This window comes from Montipora capricornis, chromosome 3 (genome assembly GCF_036669925.1).
Source record: "Montipora capricornis isolate CH-2021 chromosome 3, ASM3666992v2, whole genome shotgun sequence".
Classification (NCBI taxonomy): domain Eukaryota; kingdom Metazoa; phylum Cnidaria; class Anthozoa; order Scleractinia; family Acroporidae; genus Montipora; species Montipora capricornis.
The window spans coordinates 5,525,508-5,540,507 of record NC_090885.1 but is presented as its reverse complement, the minus strand read 5'-3'; positions in this window follow the sequence as shown (position 1 = coordinate 5,540,507).

The following is a 15,000-nucleotide window of genomic DNA, read 5'->3' as shown; positions in this document are numbered from 1 at the left end:
CAATGAAACGGCGGTCATGTTGGTGTACCCAACTAGTCCTCCGGGAATTGAGCTGCATTATCGTGCACACGTGTTTTGGTGGAAGAACAAGGTTACTGATAACGTGAGTGAAAACACTACGAAGATTATTGAGAAGTTTGTAAGAACCGGAAATAGAGCCCAAGCATGTACGATTCTGCTTCCGGCTTGGTTACCTATTATTGTACAATGCGCAGTCGTAGTTTGAGGCCACGCCTGCCCAGTTCAACAGTTGAGAGTCGAGCAGACAGAAAGAGCAGAAGCCATTCTCGTCCCCAGAGCCACCGTTTCTTTTGGTCACGTGGTCGGAGAAACGAAGGGCTCTGGTAGCAGCCATTACCGGATGACATCGGGACTTTGGCCCGCACATCTGCTCATACTCAGAACCTGATCCTGAGGGAGAGGAGAGAGTCAACCTCGTTCCCAGGGTCTACTCCGTTTTTAGACCCTGGGAACGAGGTTGAGGAGAGAGTGTATCCTTCAAGTAAACAAATCGAAGCGGCTTTGACATGTGTTTTCACTTCGTTGAAGATAGATGATTTAGAGTTAAAAAGAGAATACAAAGCGGCCTTGAAGGCCGTCGCCGCTTCAAACACGATTGCAAGCTTGTCTAATATTTTACCAACGGGTTTTCGTGGTGCATTTTGTGGTGGACCGTCTAGAAAGAGTCAGGGATCGATAGCTATATTCTTGCTGTTTCTTTTCATATTCGCTTTCAAGCAAAGTAATCAGGATACTACATGTATTACGTCTATCGATGACACGTTAACATTTGTTCATGGACACACAGAAGCGTTTATGGAAATTGCACTGACCATTGCACCGACCAGAGGATTTAAATATAACGGCAGGTACAAAACACAGGTCACACGTCATTGTTTTACCAATACAGAAAGTATCCCAAACATTCATAAAAGCTAACCTTCGTAAAAACTTTTTTTTAGGACTAATTAGGCCTAGGGTTAGCTTTTATGAATGTTTAGGATACTTTCTGTATTGGTAAAACAATGACCTGTGTTTTGTATCTGCCGTAAATATAAGCCGTGCTGACAGATGAAGGAAAAATTTCCTATATTGGTAAGAACTATTGACTTCCTGGTTATATACATAGGTTTGTAAGGAGCAGTAGAATAAAAATCTGTTGAACTCAGGAATGTTTTGTTGTATTGGAGATTTGCTCATCTTTCCTTGCAAGGATGTAATAAAGGTGCTCACTTTCATACGATCTTTCATGTCCTCATTTTTTCAAGTAACCCCATTCTATTCTCTTTTTTTTTTTTTTTTTTTTTTACAAAAAGGGTATTTTAACAATCAACAGATCATTAAACTGTCAAATTAAATCAATCAATCAACTTTATTTGTGCATTATATACAGAATTAATTTACATCAGTATTATAATGAAATAAATATGAGAAGAGAATCATATTTTCATACGGCTATAGAAAGAATAAAAATTATGTGGTAGTAACCAGGGTCTAGGGTAGCAATTAGCTTTTGAAGTGTTTACCACCATGTTAAGGTAAATGCAGAGAACAAAACTAAAAGTCGTATGCCAGTTGTTATTGAGTGGTTATATACATGTGCTGTAGGCTTTGATAATGGCTCTGCAGCAATTTTAATTTAATTAGCTTATTTGGAACATCTAATGATGAGTTTTGTAAATTCAGACTTAAGAAGAGCCTACTCACTTGAGCTTTTGTGATTGGAGGCTTAACAAAACTAGAAAAAGGGCTGTTCTCACCATTTTGTCACTCACTCCCCACTGGTTTTGTTGATAAAATTTTTTTTGTTCATTTAATTTATACCTTTCAACCAGCTTATATAAAGCTTAATCTTTTGGGTGCTTTCAACAACAACAACAACAACAACAACAACAAGAAATAATTTATTTCAGTATTCCCATATGAGTACATGGTATTACCAAAAATATAATACAGCTAAAGTGATGTAACTATAAAATAAGTATTTGGCATTGGTATACATGTAGGGGTGCCTGATGCGAAGAGAGTGATTCATATTGGTATGCCACAATATACATGGATGAATGAACAAAATGAATGGGAAATAATGCTTTTACAATTCGCGTTACTTTATGGTAATAAGGCTCTTCAGCCCGTTATACAACCATGTACAACAACAAATCCCCAATGCATACTTTCTACTTCTTGTGGTTGATTAGAACATCAACCAAGTAGCTTTACTATTAACGATGGTTCTATCTCCATCTCCTTTTTTTTCAGTATTATTTATTGAACTGCAAGAACAACATTCCTATTTGAATTATCCATATATAGTCATCCTTCCAGGAATTTATGTAGCACTGTTTTGTCTGAAAATTGACAACGAATAGTAAATAATGGTAGGAAATAAATAATCTTTCAAAGGCTAATAAAACGATTATGATATTTTTGTTATGACAGTATTAAAGTAACTCTGTACACTTCTTATGTCTGATTTGTTTTCCATAGAGATTCCACATTATATTTGGAAACCCACTAGTCTGATTGATTCATTCATCAGTTATATCAATAACTGTTTCAGTCTATATTTGTTCACAGTTATTTGCATGGGTGATAAATTATTATTTGCTGATTTATGTTATTATGATGGAATAAAGTTTCGTTAGTTGCAGCAGATTTAGTAGAGGGGGAACTAGAGGGAACTATCCCTATTCTCTTGACAGTTTCGTTCTTAGTTTTGTATTTTCACATGCTTATGCTGATGTACCATCTCACAGTATTTAAATTTCTGCTACCTGTATTTCACCTCAGACTCAAGATGATATAGAATTATATCGAAATATTACAAGTGTACATCAACGGTTCCTTGCATTTGTGGCCTGTCTTATAGACACGATGCAATTACTCGGTATCACATTTATCCTTTACCCATTAAAACTGAAGTGTATAACAGCCAAAAACGGGAGAAGCGTGGCGACAAACAAACCGTAGACGACGGCCATGTGTCAACTCAACTCTTTAATTAACCCCTAATATGCAAACTCAACATACACCCGTCACGTGACGTCACGCAATACATTACAAAAACTATCAGCAGGTAATGGATTTTGCAGTTGCTTCCTTTACTAAAGTGGGGAGAGGTAAGGGCCTCAAATTTCAGCTATGGTTATTTTCCTTTACACAACATTTCGACAAGTAATTATTATAAAAAAGTAAATTTGGGATGGGGCTATCTCTGAAGCAAACTTAACTCTTGCCTAACCATAAAAGGTTTGTTCATTTTTTTTTGGGGGAGGGGAAGACTATAGGGAAGGTCTCAATAATTAAAGAGAGGGAGCTAAAGATATAATATGTATCTATAACAGCAGAAGCTTCGGTACAGCTAGTGACAGATAACATCTGTGGAACAAACAAACCAAACAAACAGTTGACATGTTCATACCATTTGCTACATCGTCCAGGTACATAGCAGAGTATTACAACATGGTCCAACCCTTGACTCATTTTGGCAATTTAATATAAATAAAGTTTTGGACTGCTAGAATCCGCACCTTTCTTGATCTTTCTCTGAACCGAAAAACCACACTCACCTTCGTATTTCTAGCGTCCCATTTGCTTAGAATGAGTGGTATTTCTTCGTCTTTTCACCTGGCTCAAGGTTTCCTCGAGCTTTTTTTTTTTGAAGCAAGAGAAATGATTCTTGAAACCCACTGCCGATTGGAACTTAACTTTATGATTTCTTGGAGTATGGTCAGCGACAAAGTAAGTGTTGTATCAGCTGGTTGCATTCTCAGAGTTTACAACAAAAGACGATGATTACGATCGAGAATGACATCATTGCAGGCGATCTACGTCTTTGGTTTCGGGGAAACTTCTACGATTCCTTCGGATCGATCGGGAATAGTTACCATTTGCTTTGCGTTTTTTTCGTAAAGCGCGCCGGCGAACTCACTGCAATCAACGAAGGTGCCGCCATCAACACAGCGGTCAAATGAGTGCGCATGTGCGTGGTTTAAGCACTTTCGGTCGACCTTCGGTTCTTTCGGTCCTTTCGGTTGCCGCCATCAACCTCCACCCTGACCGGACCGGAAGTAAAATGAACTGCGTAGAGCTTTGTAATTTTCATTTTGGCTGCGCATTCATTTTCTGTCAGCCAATGAAAAAATTCGAATTTTTTGGTGCGTCCAGAGCCAATCGTCAACGACATTTCAAGCCTAAAGACGAGTGGCTCTGGGGACGAGAATGAGCAGAAGCCAGTTAGTGTTCTGGCATGGCCAAAAAATATGATTTTCTGTTCAAAGTGCTGCTTATAGGAGACTCAGGAGTGGGCAAACACGACTTGTTGTTCCGATTCACTGAAGAGGCTTTTAATTCGAACTTCATCTCACAAATAGGTCGTTTCACTCCTGTTGAAGTTTTAGGGATTGATTTTAGAACAAGGACGATAGAGTTGGATGGAAAGAAGATAAAGCTTCAAATATGGTGAGTACGTACGTCAAAATGCACAGTTGATCTCGATGGTTATTCCGGGCAATCATTGACTGAGCAGCTGCGTATACCAAGCGAAGCTATTGCTCTTTTTTATTACACACAGACTTACAACAAGACAAGACGGAGATAATTAATCATTATTAATTATCAAGAACTTTGTGTTTTGAGATAGTTTAAGCTGTAACAAAGTTGACCTTACTTATCCAAAAAATATCAGATGACGAAAAAGCTATTTGTTTTACTTTCAAGATTAAATACACCCGACCACGCTTAAAGGTTAACGCATTGACTTTTAGTTTATTCCTTGCGGAATGCTTCCTTGAAATGGCCTTCAATCTCCTTACCAGCTGATTTTGAATTGTTTACCCCATTGCTGTGTCAATAGTAATTATAAAGTCATTGTCCGTGAGTACAAGCTGTACAAAAAAGTAAAATTAACCGGTAATACCCTGAGCTCAGTGATCTTGTTCGACATGTGATATTCTCTTGACCCTACAGTTGTTAGTTTATGATACTTGTGATAGTCAATTCAAGAAGGTGACAGGGAGAAAATGGTTGTTTGGACAAGCATTAATGTGAAGTTTTCTCTTATAAGATAGCTTTTGTTTTTGTCAGTATCACTGGGAAATATTAATTTCAATTGAAGTGAACAAGTTCATTGTTGAAGCTTTGCAGGTGTAAACAACTTCATACTGCATTTTTGTCATTTTTCTATACAAGTGGTAACCGGTTGTTTCGCCTACTGGTCGTTTCGCCTACTGTCTGTTCGCCTACGTCCAATATGTCAGTTCGCGTACGATTCATATGTAAAAACTTTAAAACTGAATTGTTTAAAAGTCCTTGTCGAACCTCACAGAAAAAACTATGAGTCCTTGAGTGGCCTATACTAAAGAATGTGAGACTTTTCATTAACATACTACTCAGCTGCTGCTCCCATCTGAATGGACCTGCTCGTTGCCAGTAAAACCTAAACTTCCCCACATACATCGAGTTTATTAGAATAAATCGCCAATGGTCTGTTGTTTAAGGGGCGGGAGTCACACGGACAACCCACACGTCCCCGCATGCATGTAATAAGTTAAACTTACTGATTATTAGTATGATAATTAATCTCAAAAAGTTGCTTGCAGTAATTAAATTGCATTTGTGAACTCATTTTATATGTAAGCAATAAATAAGTTTGTACGCAAAAATGACTGATTAACGAATTCACTTAGAATTAAAAAGAAAAGCAGAGAAAAAACCTTAGAAATTTTTTTTTCCAAAAATTAGAAAAAGTTGACCGAACGATGTCGCACTAGGCTCAATGGCTTAAGAGCAAATGCACTTAACCTCTACACTACCGAAACGTCGACTTCAATTTGGCAATTTTTAAAGGGAATCCTAATCAGGCTCAGGGGTTGCCTTTTCCTTCGCTGTTGACCGGAGTGCTTCGAAGAAGAACGCAAATGTAAGTTCCTTCAGCCATTTTCTTCGAAACAGAGAGATCGTGAAGCCTGGGGCGAGTTCACAAACCCGCGGGAGAATGATCCGAAGAAAATGGCGGAGGGAAGGAAAGAAAATTCAAATAGGACTTACTTATTATCAATCTTTTTCGAAGCATTCCGGTCCACAGCAAAGAAAGGGGCAATGTGGGATTAATAGACTTTGCACCCGAACCTGAGCCTTAGTCTGTTAAATTTGCGGAGTGTAACGGTTGAGATTTCGCCGACATGAGTGGCATGAATGGTCTATTCACACAACCGGTAAGTCAAATCTTTTGTTTTTATTTATTTTCATTTCTATGTTGTTTCAAGGTGGTCAACTGTTTTACACAATGATTGTCATAGTACGGAGTTTAAGACGTAGGTGAACTGACATATTGGACGTAGGCTAATCGACTCTAGACGTAGGCAAACAGACAGTAGGCGAAACAACTCGTAGGTGAAACGACCGTAACTCATACAAGTTTATAAGTGAGTAAAAGAGACTGAGCTGTCTTTTTGGTGTGCACATGGGTTCTTCAGAAACTAAAAGGATGAAAGAAACAGTCTTCTCATTTTTTTAATCTTCATCAGGGAAAGGACATTTTAAAGATATATCTGCATGTTTTCAGCTCTGTTGCATGCATTCATTTGAAAAAAGACAGGTTTGAATTTCACATTTCCTGTCCATCCATTTAAGTGTTTTTTGAGGTAATGAACAGTCAGGGATGTAGATAATAGCCGGAAAATTACCCGGCTGTGAGCGTGATTTTTCCGGCTGTAAAAGCGAATAAAAAAGGACTCACTCTATCCTAAATATTTCCAGAGGAATTTCAGCAATTTTATCTAGTAAAAGCGAATAAAAAAGGACTCACTCTATCCTAAATATTTCCAGAGGAATTTCAGCAATTTTATCTAGTTACAGCTTCGTCTCTCTTTTACTTCAACTGATATGAATGTAAACACCCCATTTTGTTGGGTTCGAATTATCGCATGGAGTTTCCGTTTGCAGGCTCTACCCGTTGAGTCAGCGGTATTTTAATTCATGTATACAAAATAATGAATGCCAAATTGCGAATTCCTGGTGGAACAGATCGAGACTTGACAAAATTTGCTTCATATGTCGGGGAAGAGGGCAAAGAAAAGTGATTCCAAGGTCACTGGAATAAAGAAATTTTTTAATATGGCCGAGAGTAACACAAGTTCTAGAGAACCAGCCAAGACTGTCGAAAAAACCACCATCAGTTCCACGACAGAATGGAGACAAAGCATCGAGAGCATGCACAACTACTTCTATATCTACTCCTGAACAATCTTCGCGTCCACATCAAGAGCCAGAGCAGAAAACAGTGTCACCTACTATCACAGATGTGCAAGGTAAAGGCGAAATTATTGCCGCCTTCAACAGTTGCTCCTTGTTGCACAACTACTATTTGTGTAAATTAAGTGATTGTTGCTCGATCTCGCCAAAGGACACGCTGCAAGCAGGAAAGGGGAAATTCTCCCACAGCTGGTTAACTACCAAAGATGTTAGTTTTGATAAAACCTCTGAGTTATGGTGGCTGGTTTACGAAGAAAACAAGAGAATGTTCTGCCTGCTCTGTCGTAAGCACAATCTTAAAGCAGTCGCAGCAAGTCGATGTCTGAAATGCAACACCATCTCCACGATTACGCTGTGAAGAAGTACAAGATCATCTTTCAACCAGCCAACACAAAGAAAACATAAAGCTTGAAATGTTGCAACGGATTTCAACATTTCAAAGACAAGTGAACAAAAAGAATGAGGTGAATGAAAGTATGTTAGAGAAGACTTACTGCTATTTATCGGTTGACTAAGGAAGAATTCCAAATCAGAAGTTGATTTCTCTTCTTAATTTCCTCGAAAGTCTTGGAGTGAGTAAGCTGAAGTACTTTCAGCATAGATCCAGACCATCTGTGAGTGAAATGTTTGTCACTCTCAGAGAGTATACAAGAAATCATCCTTAGAAGAATTGGACGAGCCAAGAGTTTTGGAATCCTTGCAGATGAAGCTGCTGATGTGGCTGTTTTGCAACAGTTGATTATCTTAATAAAGTATGTTAACCCAGAAGTAGGTGAGGCTGAAACAGGATTCCTGTTGACCAGGTGTATACATGACCCCCGAGGTGCGAATGCTGAGGTCATCACTGGTGAGATCTTGGATGTCCTGAAAGAATGCGACTTAGAAATCAGAAATCTAAAGTCATTTGTCAGCGATGGCGCAAGTGTAATGAGTGGGAAACACAATGGTGTGGCAGCACTGTTAAGAAGAGTCAACAAGGTGATGCTAAACTTCCACTGTATCTGTCACAGGTTGGCCCTTGCATGTGTAGATACCGGAGACAGCATTAAGTACATAAAGGAAGTGGAAAATATTTTACAGGAAACATGGAAATTCTTTGAGAACTCCCCAAAACGCACCAGTATTTTCATGAAGGTACAAACAGAACTTCAAAACTTAGCCTTGACAGACAAGGCTAAAAAAATTGTGTCGAACAAAATTAGGAAGGGTCGCCGTACCCGTTGGTTGTCTTTGGAACAGAGTGTCAACAGTGTTTTTTAGACATACATTGCTTTGCTTCACACATTTCAAGAGCTAGAGAAAGATCCCCTTGCCCTGTGCTTGCTAAAGAAGATGAAAACAGTTAAATTCCTTGGAACTACATGTATTTGTATTCTGGTTTTGCCTAGTCTTTCCGCATTAAGCAAGTCATTCAAGGCTGGAGCCCTAAACTTCTCTCATGTTGGACCGGCAATTGAACACACTCAAGCAACCCTGGAGAGAAAGAAGTCAGAAAAATACCAACTTGAAACTGAATGGGAGAAATTCAAGTTTGACCTGTACTCATGGAAAAGTGTCCTCCCTCCACCTGCAAATTAGCAATCGTATGAGAGTGAAAAAACCACAACGCGCGTCACAAGTAAAGAAAATAATGGAAAGAGCTCTTCAACGCCATTGGAATGGGCTTCGCACAGAGTGATGAAAATGAAATCTGAATATGGATTTTTCTATGCTCTTATTGTTGAGCTTGCCGAAATTGCACTCTCTGCACCGATCACAAATGCATAGCCAGAAAGGGGTGCTAGTGCCGTTAAACGAATCGAGACACGATTCAGAAACAGACTGAAAAATGACATGCTGAATACACTACTTTAGTTACACAATATCTATCAATGGCCCACTTGTTGCAACTCTATAAGCCAAAGCAGTAATCAAGACAGCAGTTGCTAACTGGCTCCAAAAGAAAAATCGTAGACTGCAGAGGCCTCCCGTCTCAACCAACAAAGACACCACTTCAACAGCTACCCAGAAACCAGTTTTGGTGGACCAAGGGACCCAATGTGATTCTCCTTTATGCCTCATCGACTGCAGAACAAATTAAGTCCGCTACAGAGCAACTGGAATGGGAGGTGTCCCTAGCAAAGGAGGCCTTCTTCTTGCCCGACCAGGAATCAGACAGTGACAGTGCATGTCACAGTGTGAGTGACACTGGAGATGACTAAATGGATACTACCCTTCAAAGTGGTTACTTTTTGTCCAACGTCAACCTCTGTTTGAAATATTATGTCATGTGTAAGGCAATTTGTCACAGTCGTTCACTTTTCCTAAGCCAGACAGAGGTTCGGTATAATTACTTGTCCTATTACATAGTGATTAATTACACATGAACAGGTATTTCTAATTAAAATCAATTATGCATCAGTAGCTTTTTGTAACCATAACATATTCAGTTCTAGAATTACTTGATTGCTCAGTCAGCTTATTGATCATTCACTGCTTCACTATATTCCATATTGGAATGTACTTAAGTTCAAATAATAAACATCACAAACGTTGACACTCAGTTTTTAAAGCCTTATTGTGGGAAATCTGTTTTTCTGTGTTCACTGGGAAAAGTTCCAAATGGGATCAATTTTGCACCCAAAATGAAGAAAAACGCATTTGTAAGAGTCTAGATTTCCACATTTTTTCCGGACCCCCCTAGGTGTATAGAAAAAAATGAGCCTCCAGCTCATCATACCCGCCTATGATGTCCACATTTCCGCCTGTAAAAATATGTATCTCAAGGGAACTCAACCTCGCTCTAAGGGTCTGCCTTTTCTGCCTCCTTTGTCATTAACTGGGGTAGATAGAGTTTTCATATATTTTGATCCTGGAACTGGGCAAAAGCGTATTCATTTGACAAGACATTTTTGAAATAAATTATCTTTACCTTACAGTGCAAGTTTCAAAAGGTCAAAAGAGCTGATGTTATATCCCACAGGAGATTTCCAGGGGTGGCAATAATTGAAAATAGAAGGCTTATAATTAAAAGCAGGTGGCCATGAAAGGGAGCTTGGCACACTTGACTGAGGACAGATAAACGTTCCTTCTCAGACATCATGTTGTTTCGTCCGATTACGTGCAAAACTGGGAACTATTCAGTTTCATGTACCATGCGTTCCACACCATTCACACAAACGATCGAGCATGAGTAGTTTTGTCGGGATTTCTCTTGTTTAATCTTCTTTAAGTATCCTGTCAATTCCACTCAAAACGGGGAGAACGTTTTAAACGTTTCTTCGATAACAACTTAACAAGCATAAGATTTTTCATCTTGACTCGTGGTAAAATGAGAGGAAAGTAGGTGGCTGAAGATGGCTTACTACGCCGGCAGTTTTGGCCAACTATCGGCCCTTATTGACATCCTTGATAGCCCTGGATTCCCACAAAATGGGTCAAGCAAAAAAGAAGAGCTTTTGTGACCGATAACACCTTCGATATCCAGTGGTGATTGAGATTTTTTTAGTAGCTGAAGTTGCTTCCACAAAACATACACTATCATAAAACAATACACCACACACTATGTTTGCTTTATTTTACCAGCACTAAAAAATATACTAAATAATTTGTGCTGTAAATTAAGCAACAACAATTTACACAAAGTTGTTGAAATATAAGTAAGTCAAAACTGTCTACTAGCTTGTTTAAGCTTGCGACTTTGGGATCACTGTTGTTTGACATTTGAAAGAAAAACGAAAATCAAAGAACAAATAAATTACCTGCACATGTTCATGTACATGTAGTTGGGTTGGATTTGAGGTTGGTACGTGACATAAGGGACTGTGCAATAATTATCAGGATGGGGACTGAAGAACAAAATGGGAAAACAACATGTAAACTCACATCCGAAGGGAGGGGGTCACATGTAACCTTTTATGTGAAAATCAGGGGGCTGGTATCAAATTTTCTTGTGGGACCTTCTGATGAGTAATTTAAGTGTAGGATTTCACTGAGCCCTGGGACCTGAAATATCTCAATTTCACAACTTCATTTATTTGTTTTTTTCTCGTGAAACCATGTTCTCCTTCATGGCATTGTGCTCTTGCTGTGTGATTTTACCTTATGTCACCACAGAGTTTTGGTTCTTTCCAATGCCCATGCTAACAACTCTTCCTGTTTCATGGATGTAATTCCCCAGTTTTGAGAGATTGCTTGCTGTAGAGCTCTTCATTTGTCCTTAAGAGAGAACATTTTAAAGGTTTCGTCAGTTAGATAGTCTGGAATGATTTTCCTAATCCTGCTTAGAAAACATCATGCATGTTTTCAGATGTCTTGGTTAAGTGCCTTGGTTTTTACCTTTTTGACTATTACTGCGTACGTTTATGTGCTCATTCTTTGATGTTCGCTGCTTTTGCCCCATTCCAAGGAATGGAATATGATATTTTCTTTGTTACAAAATGTTTGGAAATGTCATTTAATTTTATACAATTTAGATAGAACAAACATATCATGGGCTTGCTTTGAGCAATCTTCAAAAGGCATGTGTCATGGCATATTAAACAAAAACCCTAAAAGTACTTGTACATTTGTATAGCCCAGGGGTATTGCTGGTTAATGTGTTTGTAATGTAGACTGTTGAGTTCATGGTCATACTTGAAAAAATGTGAAAGGCAAAAACATTGCAATGCAGGGTAAGTGTTTTGTAGAGCCATTAAACTGCTTAGGTGGTAACATTTTTTTTCTAAATTCAAGGGACACTGCTGGACAAGAAAGGTTCCGTACCATCACCACTGCTTACTACCGTGGAGCTATGGTGAGTGAAAGCAGACTTGCAGCAATTCTTAGATACTGAAATTTGAAATCAAACAATGTTGCAGCATTGTGTGCTATTAATTTTATTGAACAGATGTTTAGATGCAAGGTACCAGCAGGAAATAAAAAAGGGTCAAAGGGGGGGGGGGGGGGGAGAGATGGGGGTGAGATCAGGTTTCCAACTTTGACTTGAGGGAAGCAGCATGTGGACATTAAAAAGATGAAATTCATCAAACTATTTTTGGAGAAAGATTTTGTATAGTTTCCATTGTGTGCTTGAGTATTGTCTCTTTAAAACACCTCCAGCTATTATAAACAAAGGGCTGTACTTGTGACCTTTAATGTCATCGTGTGGATAATTTAAAAAAATACAATTTTCATTCTTAGGGAATCATGCTTGTGTATGACATCACAAATGAAAAGTCATTTGAGAACATCAAGAACTGGATTAGAAACATTGAAGAGGTGGGAATATACATGTAATACATACACAAACTTGCTCGTGTGGGCCTGTTAAATGCTAGCAGCATATTCATACAAAGCTGTCAATAACTCAACCTGTTTTATCCAGGCAGTGCGGCCCAGTGGTTAGGGCGCTTGCCTTGGGCGTGTACTAAAATCAGGAACACCGGAACACCCCAACACCCTGGAACACTCCGGAACACCCCAGAACACCCCGAGACACTCCAGAACACCCTGGAAGTAACCCAAACCCCTCAATTTGGCTAACCGTTAGCTAGGCCTAGCTAGGCCTAGGGTTAGCCAAATTGAGGGTTTTGGGTAACTTCCAGAGTGTTCCGGAGTGTTCCGGTGTTCCTGGTTGTAGTACATGCCCTTGCCTTGAGATCTGGAGATCCAGGGTTCAAGACCCGCTCTAACCACTCGTTGAATTTGATCCTGGTAGTCCCTGGTTCAACTTCCCAGCTGCACTTGTAAATAGCCAACTGGTTTGCCTCCGGCTAGTTGGGATTCTTAACAGTTGTTGATGTTGTTGTTGTTGTTGTTCTGTTCTGTCATTTCATTGATTGTCTTCCATTGGCCTGAAAAGCCCCTGTGGGGAGCAGTCCATTAAGTATGTACATGTATTGTATTGTATTGTATGGTGTTCTGGTTGCATTGGCAGCATTCTTTAAATTGTGAATTTGATATATTGTAGCATGCCTCATCTGATGTTGAAAAAATGGTGCTAGGAAACAAATGCGACATGGAGGACAGGAGAGTTGTATCAAAAGAACGAGGAACACAGGTACTTAAATTGGTTAACAGATATGCTTACCAACACCATTAGTGGAAAATTTTTCAAAACCCTAAACCCTAATCAGGTGTTCTTACATTCAGCATCCCTTTGGTTGCATTTCAAAATATTTCGTATTTGTTTTTGAGTTACTGAGAATTTGCACCTACATGTATCTTTTTGCTGAAATATTGGGCTCAAAATCGTGGGTGTGGCTTATCTTATGAGACCATTTCTTTGAGGCTGTAAACTGGCTGGTATGGGGTCACAAAAAACACTTAAAACCTTTAGTAAATAAAGATTGAACATATTCTTCAACCAATCACCCAAACTCCACTGTGTGCGAGAAAATACCACGCTATCCGGGAGACCTCACGCGGCAAATGACCAACTGTTTTGTTGCCCTTCATTACTTGCATGGCATGTTTGCCCATGAGGTGGTTAAGCGCCACCTTTTTTTCTGATCGATGGCTTCCATACATTTTTATAAACATGGCTGACATCCATGTTGTTTACAACGTGACTCGGTCCAGACTTCCTTCTGCAAATGACTGTGTGGTTACTAAGCAAACGTTTTGTTTCCATGCACTTTATTTTCACTGAAATTTCATCGTTTTATTTCAACTTTGGGCTTTAAAAATGAAGACAAGTGTCATCAGCACCAAGAATTACAGGGAAATCAATTAAAGATAAGCTTTGAAAAAGATATTTTTAAGAGTTGATTAACTTTTTGAGGTCCCTGCAAATACACAGCTTTAGATTTCGGCACGTTTATCAGTAACAACTAACAACAAGCAAAACGTTTTTGCTAGAGTGCTTTTTTCAAGTTTTTATTATTTTCTCAAAATCATGATTGAAATTTTGGGGTGTGGCTTATCTATGAGTGTGGACTTGATGAATATTTGTTAATACTGTACTGTATTTCCTACCACCTCTTCAGTTGGCCACAGAATATGGGATAAAATTCATGGAAACAAGTGCAAAAGCCAGTATTAATGTAGAAGAGGTGAGTAAGGGCTTCGTTTTATCTCGAACGCCAAGTACATGTAAGATGATCAGGAAATAATTATTATGGAACAAGTTGTACACTATATGTAAATATGTTGGCAAGACTTCATTAAGAGTTTTGTTCATGTGTGAAACTGATGGCTCTTATAAGGTCCTTGGTGTATTCATCCCTGAAGCGACCCCCATTGACACCCTCTGGTGTTTAACAGAGTAAAATATGCAAACCTCACTCTCAAGAATGAAAGGGTTAATTGCTTTTTGTTTTCCGGAAAACAAATTTTTGAGGTCCTAGAGATGTTGCTAATTAATTTACTTTCCTGTGGGGTACTACGCCACCGATCTGTAGAATGGGCCTGAATGACCGAGTCACTGCCCTGCTACTTTCGTTAACATTTTAATGCAATTCCTGTCCCACAGGCTCAACATCATCATCATCATATCCTTTATTTAAATACGATAGGGTTTAAAGCTCAGAGCTTGTGCGGTTGTGTGAAAATAATTACAATATGAAGCTATATTAAAATAGGGATAACATTACTTACAGATCACATATTGTAAAAGATAAAAAAGAGAATAGTATGTATAGCGTCGCAACAGTGGAAAAACGTGTTTTCAAAATTTATCTCTGTTTTCTTTGGTAATCGCATAAAAACTTCCCACTAATAATTCTGTGGTGAAGTCTCCCCCTTTTATGATAATGTCTTGTAGCTTTTCCACGATTATATAGCCTC